The sequence below is a fragment of the Corylus avellana genome, chromosome ca2 (assembly GCF_901000735.1).
Source record: "Corylus avellana chromosome ca2, CavTom2PMs-1.0".
In the NCBI taxonomy this organism is placed as follows: Eukaryota; Viridiplantae; Streptophyta; class Magnoliopsida; order Fagales; family Betulaceae; genus Corylus; species Corylus avellana.
The window spans coordinates 46,832,436-46,842,770 of NC_081542.1; positions in this window are offsets into that span (position 1 = coordinate 46,832,436).

Here is a 10,335-nt window from a genome sequence, read left to right on the forward strand (position 1 = left end):
AAAAGAGATTGTGAAAACCTATAACGCTAATTGTGTTTGTGCTTGAATACCAACTGCCATATGTATCTGCAATTTCTACCAAATATAAAAGAATTTATATATTTAAAAAAGAATCACATATTGAAACTAATAATCAAAATTAAAAGGTGTGCAAAAAACTGTTATAATACAACAGTACTAACAAAAAGATCATGATCTTTGACTGCCCAAAATAACTTTATTTAAGATGAGAAAACATTATTCCTGAATCATGCTTAAACAAAGACAAATATCATTCTATACTTGGTTTGTAAAATTGAGCATTTTTTGTTTTAACTTCTTACTTCTTAGAAAAATACTAATAATTTCAATTAAATTTTATTTCCCTCTACAACACTTTTTATTATTATTTTTTTTCTAATTAATAAGAAGATCGAGACAATTGTTATCAAACAAAATAGAAAGTAGACCTTGAATTTAGCAATTGTTGAACTCCAAAAAGGAATATATATATATATAGAGCCATATTTCATCTGTGAAAATTAGCAATTTATTTTGGATTACATTTAACCACATTATAAAAGGTCATAATTTTAAACCCATTGAATTGAACAACAAAAAAGCGGTAATGAAATCTATTTTATTTGTTGTTTTTCAATGAACCATAATTTTGTCAACACCTTTACAGGAAATCAAAAGCAATTGAGAATAATGTTGAGATAATGAAGAGAGAAACACCATGTCGAAATTGCAGAAAAATCCCAAATGAGTATTCAAACAAAATGAGTATTCTAGCAAAATGTTGTAAAACGTTTTGGGATTTGCGAATTGAGCCATTTTTTAATTTGGAGTTTGCAGGGAAATTTTTGAACTATAACACCATTAAAACGTGTTTTCAAATAGACTCATCAAAAATAATAACAGCAAATCGAACAATAACAGTGAATGACAGTGTTAACATAAACATTAATAACATTGAACAATGGCAATTTGTAAACGTAATAAAAACAATTGAAATTTAAAAAATCTGATGTTGACTAAATATCATAATAAATGGCCGTTTGTAAACATAATAAACACAATTTAAACTAAAGTTTTAAAAGGAATAGAATAAACTTACTGGGTGTAGAATGAAGGATGTTTTAGAGGATATAATGAGATATTATACATAAGAGAATTGTAAGTGTTTGTTGTTGAATGGGGTAGAAACTTCTTTTGTGGTTTTAATTTGTTTTGTTTTTTAAAATGTTGATGGTGGTTGAGCGTACAGTTTTTGGGATTTTTTATTTTTTATTTATTTTCATTTGTAGAATAAACTCCATTTATGATTTACCGCATGGGTTGTTCAAAAAGCTTTACTGCAACCACAATTAATAGCATCCATGATTTTCATGAACTCAAAGTGGCAACGTGCATATGCTTCGCTTTGAAAATTATACTACTCAGAAAAAAATCTACTTCTGAAAATCTACCGGCGTAGAATAATCCATCATATTTTTTTTTTTCGGGGAGAATACGTCGTTATATATAGTGGCGATGAAAGAAACAGAGAGATAAATATTCTGTGAAAACAGAAACCAAATCCCCTAATATTGTAGTGGCCATTTACGCCCATTTTTCCCAAATCCCCTAATATCAATTCACTACACCCATATTTGGCCTAAAATAAATGTATTTGAAAAAAGAATCTAAAATATACATATTTAAGTGAAATTCAATAAACAGAAAGCAAGGAAAAAGATGGAGATCTAATCGGCAGTCTCAAAAGGTAATTAAATTTTGAAAAGAGATAAAATAAAGGGAAAAATATAAAAAAGCCTCACAAACTACCAACCGTTTGCAATATAGCTCCCCAATGTTTAAAAGATACTAAAGTAGCCCTCTAAACTACCAAAATGTATTAAAAAAGCCACTTATTTTTATATATTCCTATAATACTTATATTTTTTTAACAAATAAAATAATAAAACAATTGTAAAAAAAAAAAAAACCTAACAATTTTTTAAAAATACAAAAAAACCAATGGGCGAATAAATACACAAAAAAAAAAAAAAAGAAAGTTTTTGGAAAAAATAAATAATTTAGGTCAACTACATTGACTTTTTATGTCATATTAAAGTAAAATCAAAGGTATTTTATTCCAAAAAAAAAAAAAACACTTAGTCCCCTGAGTCAAATTTGTTAAAAAATTATTTGCTGGCCGCATTGATTTTAATTTTATCAATTTATTAGCACTTGTAATTTCAGATCACTTTGACTAATTATTTATTTATTCAAAAATTTTTTTTTTTTTTTTTTTTTTTTTTTTTTTTTTGCATTTATTCGCCCATTGGTGTGTTTTTTTTTCACTAATTTTTTGGTTTTTTGTTTTTGTTTTGTTTTTTTTTTCTTTTTACAATTATTTTATTATTTTATTTGTTAAAAGAATAGGGGTATTATAGGAATATAAAAAAATAAGTGACATTTTTTATATGTTTTGGTAGTTTAGGTGGCTACTTTAGTACCTTTTAAACATTAGGGGAGCTATATTGCAAACGGCTAGTAGTTTTGAGGACTTTTTTATATTTTTCCCTAAAATAAACTTACTTGATGTAGATAGAGTGAAATTTGAGAGGGTTGTGAAACAATTGGAAAGAACAGCATAATAGAAGAAGAGAGATAGAGCAGTTTTATGGCTAAAAGAAACTATACAAAGTTATATATTTTGTACACTTGATGACAGTTGAGCGTGAGAGAGAGAGAGAGAGCAGTTTGAAGCGATGTGAAAAGGTGTCAAGTGTGTTTTGATTTACAAACTTAAACGTACAGTTTTATTTAAAATAATCACTTGTCAGATTAATGAAATGCCACATGTCATGGTATTAGCCTCTCCTGGCAAAGTTAATTTAAACTAAATAACTGTCAATTAAATGTAATACCACGTGTAAAGTTATTAGACTCTCCCGTAGAAAACTCCCCTATAAATAATTTAGGCCAACATCAGAAAATGAACAACTACTACAATCAACCCAATAAACCCAACATCAGAATTCCATCAAATCTTGTTTAGATGTTAATATTATACACTAAAGTAACAATATATATAAATATTACAACAATAAATATAAATTACCAACAATAAATATATATGTATATAAATATTCAAACAATATATTTCTTTGTTTTCCATTTTTCCTACTCTCCAAACTGACTGTCTGAACATTTCAACTTAGCATATATATATAAAATGGAAACCCGGTTCCCAGTTTCCCGGTAAAAAATGGGTACCAAAAACCGGGTACCGGAACCGGGGTACCCGGTTTTTGGATTTTTCAAACCGAAACCAGAACCGGGTCTCCGATTTCCCGGTTTCCCGGTTCCGGTTCTAGTTTCCCGATAATTTTTGACACCCCTAGTGTCATGCGTGGGACCAGCCAAAGAAAAGAAAAGAAAAACAAAACAAAAAAGTGCAAGACACGTGAGAAAAGAGAGAAAAATTGCACAAGAAAACAAAATAAAAGAAGAGCCATGCTCGTGAGTCCCATGCATGATGTTCAACAAAAGAGAAAAATAAGAAGAACAAAAATCGTTTAGCAAACGAGGCATTTTCTCTCTTTAATCTATTGTTTTATGATAAGAATATTTTTCATTTAAATTATGCGTAACTAAATACTTTAGTTAAGTCTCGATCGAGCTCCTAGTTATGTTTTCTTAAGAATTTCGATTTGCTTTGTTACAAACAATTTTAGTTATGTTTAATTGATTACTTCCAGGTTTTATTTCATTCTTCATATGGCTTATGTGTTATGCTTGATCACTATATACATGTGTTGTATGGAGATTGTCATATAGGTAAATTTAGATGACCAAGTCTTGTTCCTATATTAAGTGACGAAGGAACCAATTATGGGCTCTTGAGATTAATCAACATGAAAAACCAGAATAAATACCATGTTCAAGGTTTTTTGTATTTGTCTATTTCCATTGTTTTATACTTTCTTGAAGTGTAACTTAGTAGATACCATGCTAAATACTTTGAGAGTGAAAAGAGTTAGAGTAGATACACATACATAACTTGTTGCTTAGAGAAATCAATAGCTTAAGGAGTAGATATCATGCCCTTAAGTTGACAAACAGTGAGCATCTAAATCTAGTTTGTAGCATTGTGCAAGTCATTTGCTTTAAGGAAGATAATTAGTGGTGAATATCGAAGCCTGAACTTATTTTCTCATTATTTCAATTCTAGTTTCAAATCTGTTTTACGATTATCTTTCATTAGTGCAATCTAGGTTGGTTATTCAAGTATGTTATTTGTTTTGTTTCTTTTAAATGGAAGCTTTAATTAATAATCTTTAAACTCAATTAATCCAATCCTCGTGGGAATAATCTCGTATTTGCTAACTATACTATTTGTTTGATCTTATGCACTTGTGAGTTAAAACATACAATTAGAGGATTATTATTTAGGCTAATATTTGTATAACACGTACATAGCTTGCGGTAAGTAGAACTAATTGATCAAGGTTTTAGGAAAATAATACACCCAAATGCAAGATTTTTAAAATAAAACGTTACTTTGAAATAAAATGTATTTGGGTGTATAAACATGTGCATATGTTCTATTATCATTGATTCTTAAAAGAAATAATGTGAAATTTTTAAATAAATCGTGCAAATAGTGAGTCGAGCTATATTTTGATAAAAATTATGCATAATGTGATTTTTGGTATACTATTGCCATCATCAGATTTATATGTGATATTTTATAAATGTGAATTGTATAGTTGATCTGGAAAGGCATTGGCTTACCAGTGATGATATTTTTATGATGAAGTATGACACTAAATTTTCAGGAGGTGGAAATTAATTGGCAACTTATTTATGATTTTTATAAAAGATTAATATTGACCGTAAGCACATTGATTATTATTTGAAATTCCCTTTGGTATATTGAGAATATTTATAAGCTCGGCACCAAAGCTAGTCCTTAAATGAGGACATCGAGAGTTAGGTCCCAAATTTTGGGATCGTGCAATCATGTGTGCTTTAGGGGGAAAGCAACATGTCAATTGGTCATGGGTGGATCCCTCGCGGAAATTATACGGGTAGTCCCATGGCCAGAGACTCCAAAGGTGCCGCTTCTTCATGTTCGAGAAAAGGTTTCAATCCTAATATGGGGACCGCACAATCCAGTTAGACAAGGCAAAAATGTTTGGCAACGAGTGTATGACTTTGGGAGATGAATTTAATATATTTTGAATCATTTCATTATTTTTATTGCTCACAATAAGAATGGTCACTAATGTGTACAAGTCATTCTCATGGTTATTCAAAGCTATAAAATGTAATATTTCATATCTTGTTTTGAAAAATATTGAGAATTGTTTTATTAAGTTATGTGCATAATTTTAACCGGTAAACGGCTCAAGATCACTCCATTGATTAATTATTTCTACTTATTGAGGTTGCTCATTTTATTATATTTACACTTTTTCAAAGATAGTGGAGGCTTAATATTAGCTACCACAAGGAAAATTGAGGATTTTGGGGCTTAGCGAGAGACTAAGCCCATAAATAACTTTAAACAACATCTTAAGACCCCATAATTTGTTACGTAATGTTAAAAGCATAATGGCATTATATGGGTATGTTGTGTGGTGCCTTGAGTTTCACAAGTCAAACATGGGGCCCAGCTGGTTTTTTGTTTCTTACTTCAATTGGTATTTGTTTTAACTCCCTAGCCGGCTTGGTGTTTTACGCCTTTTTGGACTTGGAGTATTTTCCTACTTCCAGCCGATTTCAGATTTCTCACTAGCGGACTTTGAGTCTCTATAAAAAGGAGGCTTTGCAACAAGAAGAGTGAGGGGGAGAAAAATTGGAAGCCACATATCTCATTAGGGTTTTCTCACTTTGTTGTGTCTAGTGGCACTTAGAGAAGAAGAGAGTTTTTTTTGTCAATTTTTTTTCTCTTGTGTGAGAGTGAGATTTTGGTGTATTGGGGCTTTCGATTTTGAGTGATTTTCTCTCTACTACTCTTTTGTACTCCATCTTTTGTTAGTAAATTTCCTCCGGATCGTCTCCGCCAATGGATATAGGCTTGTTAAGCCGAACCACTTAAATCTTGGTGTCATGTGTGATTGATCTATTTTTTTATTTTGCTCTTTTCTACTTCTTTGAGATCCTGTATATTTTAATTCCGTGCACAACAAGTGGTATCAAAGCCTGGATTTTTTATTTTGCGAGATGGCTTATGCAAAATTTGAAGTAGAAAAGTTTGATGATCGGAATAGTTTCAGTTTTTGGAGTATCAAGACGCGTTCTTTAATGCGACAACAAGGTTTGACGGAGATTTTGCATGGCAATGTGCCATCATCAATGGAGAAGTGTTTCATGTCGTATCTATATTATTTTAGTGCTTTGGGAGCATCATGTATGCTATGGAGTGCATTCATCCAGATGTTTCACATGCAGTGAGTGTTGTTAATCCTAACATGGTTTACTGGCCGGTAGTGAATTTAAACAAGGTGACCACTCGCCCAACTTGTTTCCCATCGCAACATTGTGGAATAGCTTCAAACGCCCCAAGTAAGCAATCGCTGCAATCTTGCTCAGACATATCAGGTGTGCACTGTACGAGTCCGTATAATGTCCTAGTGCAAACTTACGAAGAAAGCCACCTGCTACAGCTTGACTTCTTAGGCTTTCTAACAAGCTCCTAAGATCATCGTTGAATTGATTCACGTAATTGGCCGATACTTTGTTCATGTTCTACATATAGAAACTTGGACTAGTTTCCTTGACGCCCAAAATGCAGCGGTTTGAGTAGCGTAACATTCAGTAGTCGTACCATCCAAATTGCCTCCTTCTGATTGGGACACAGCTGCTTCAGAAGAGACGTAGCGTTATTGAGTAAAAAAAGTGTAAGTACCACATTAATAGTAAAAATTATGATACTTTCTTTTAGGGTGCGTTGTCGTTGTCGTTGCAATTTCATAAATAAAAAGTACAATTTTAAAGGCTAAATTGTGATTTTAGAGGCCAAATCACAATTTTATTAAACACTTAACTGAATTTTTTAAATTCATGTTTTCAAATCGCACATTTGAAAATTACTATTTTTAAATGGACAAAAATTTTCTCCAACCTATTTCAATAAGTGACAAGTATCATTCAATATCTTTAAGTTTCTCAAAAATTAATGTTTAGATATGATTCTTAAGTTAGTAGAATGACTCTTAAAAATATTAAATAAAATATGTAAAAAATGAAACTTGCACTTATTAGAAGTAATGCTATAAGTCTTCTTAGAGTCATCTCAAATGTGATGTGGCTTTTAAAATCATCAATAGATCAAAAGTTAATAAATCACATCTTAAATTTAACAGCAATTTTAAAAATTACATCACATTTAGAATGACTCTAACAAAACTATAAAAAGATTTATAATATTACTCAATTATTAGAGCAATTTCCACGAAATTTCTTAGGCTCGAAATAAATCTTTATCCTTTTTAAATTACACTTTAAAATCGCAATGTAGTACTAGTCCATGCAAGTGCTGTATACTTTACTATTTCTCCATTGACGAAGGGTTTCGCATGCGTTGAATAATGAATGCTAGTTTTCCAGTTGATTGAGAGAGAAGTGGTGGAGGACAAGCCACGTACGGGGCCGAAACATGACTTCCTCGCCAATCGCCATTATCCATGGACGTACAACAACTTTCTTCGCCGGCTAAACTTTAAACAGTGGTCCAGTACGCGTTTCCTATTAATGCAGTCAAGGGGATGGCATGTAAGAACTAAGAAAGGGACAACGAACCTATCCATTTTAATAGTCATGATTTAAAGTTGATTACATGCATCAACTTTAAATTTCAGCCATAATTTTGTAATTTTTGATTTTTGTTAGAGGTGTTTATAGGTTGGTGTTGTTGTTAGGTTTGAATTATGTCAAAATATAAATAAAAAATTGCATACGTCAAATCGAATTCGACTAATTTAATTTAACACTGATTCCTCTCAAATTTGGCATGAGCCATTTAAATAGGCGGGTGACAAAATTCAGCCGGCATAACTTATTTATTTTCTTTCTTATTTTTTCTTATTTTTTTTTCCCATTATTATCATTATTTATATTTTTTGCTATTCTTTTCTAAGACATTTTTGCAAAAGATTTTCGAAATTAAAGTGCAATGTAGCCATTGTAAAGAAGCGTGATAATTGGGAAGATGAATAGTTAAATGGGAAGCTAAAGAGACCTTCTTCAGCTCAAATATTCAAATGACAATAATATGGGTTAGCAGTAAGGAAAAAATTGTTAAATGGCGCACTAAAAATAAACTAAAATTATATGAGACTACTACAATCAAAACGAGGAGAAAAATTTTCAATTGGATTAAAGAGACAATGTGATCATTTTTTTCTCGACTACCAAACAGTTCTTGCTACATACGAACATAAAAAAGCACTAAAAAAGCTACTATGATACATGATCATGGATCATAGTCGTTTTACATTACAAAACATACATTCTTAATTGTAACTTTTACAAAGCAGTATTAGTGTGGGTAGAGCTCAGTAATTGAAACCTCATTTATTGAGGTTTGGACGGAGTTTTCTTTAGATCTTTCATTTGACTCTGTAACCCATGTGCTTTGCTTCCATCGGAATGTTGCCTTTGAGTCAACGCTACTATGTGATTTTTTTTTCTCGACTTTGTGCTCGGCTCGAATTCGAGTAAAATTTAAACGAGTCGAGTCAAAATAAGAGAAGCTCGCTCAAGTTCAACTCGTTTAGACCCGTAGAGAAGGGTGAGGTGGTGAGGTATGTAGTGGGCTGACTTTAAGTCAATGATGTTGAAAAATCTAATGTTGAATTCACATTCAACCTTTTCTAATTACCTGCTCTATTTTAGCTTAAAAAAATATTAGTAGGTTTTAAATATGTGAGTTCTATCTTAAAGCACGTAAACCTAACAAATTATTCGTTTGTGATGTATGTTATATATCATTATCTCAATTTTTTTTATTTAATAAATTGATTATTAAATTTTTGAATTCATTAGGTCTCACATAACTTCAATAATAAATTCACTCATTCACTATATAAAAATAATTAAGAGAATAATTTTTATTATTTATCCTTATCTAGAAGAAGAAATTACCAACTTTAGATACTTCAATATTTCTACATTGACTGAGGACCGGGGTTTTTCATGCATGCTTTGAATAATGATCTGATTTTTGGTCATGCATACACGCGGTTTGATCGAGACAGAAGTGGTAGACGACAAGCCACGATTCCTAACTTTTATTTATTTTTATTTTTTTAGGCGAACGCGCATTCTTAATTATTTCTTTCAAATTAATTAATATTTCGTGTATTGTTCTTCAATACCTACTATATATGATAGAATATTGTCTCTAAGGGATAGTTTAATTAGCTATAAATTTCGCCTCATGAAACAGAGGTGACTAATTTGAATCTCTCCCTCCCTCTGATCTCTTGTGTAGACATGACAAATATATATATATATATATATATATATATGGTAGAATATTCATGTATTTAAATATCAATTTAAAAATTAATTACCCAACTACCTTTTAAGACTCCCTCAATGAAATCCCACCTCACTTGTACTTTCCAGCTGTTTGCAATTACCATCAACTTGACGTTGACCAAGACGACGACTTAAGCCAAATTAAGGAATAATGGAATATACAATCAATTCGCTCAGAACCCAAAAAAAAACAAAACAAAACAAAACAAAAAATCAACTTATGATATATTCTCTATAGTATTGTACTGGTTGAGAATATATTCTCTATAGTATTGTATTGGTACATTCTTATTAATTAGCAACAACTTGTTTTTTTGGCATACCTAGGACTTCTGAGAAAACAACATGGACTTAATTATATAAATCAGGTAAATCATATAAACAGATTTTACATTTTTCCTAAAAAGTAAAAATAAAAAATTTTGAAAATTCGGGACTTACTATATATAATCCATACAACTGAAATAATATAATTTCTTTATTTGATGTCTATCCTTTTGCGTCGGATGGACTCGTGGAAATTTCACATATTGGAATATGGAATTGGCACGCCGCCCAGCTAGTTCATAGCAATTTCCCTCTTAGCCGCCTGCATTGACCAAAAAAAAAACGCGTACTAATTAATCCCGGAAGGTGGTTTGATCGCCATTCGCCATGGTCCATTGACACTTTCAATTTTTTTCTTTTCTTTTTGATAGAGACGCTTTAGCTTTTAATTAAATATACATAAATCATTTAGGTTTACATGCAATTGTGCTCAAATTTCCTGACAAAGAAGGAAAAAAGAGAAGGTAGCTTACGGACCACAAGGCA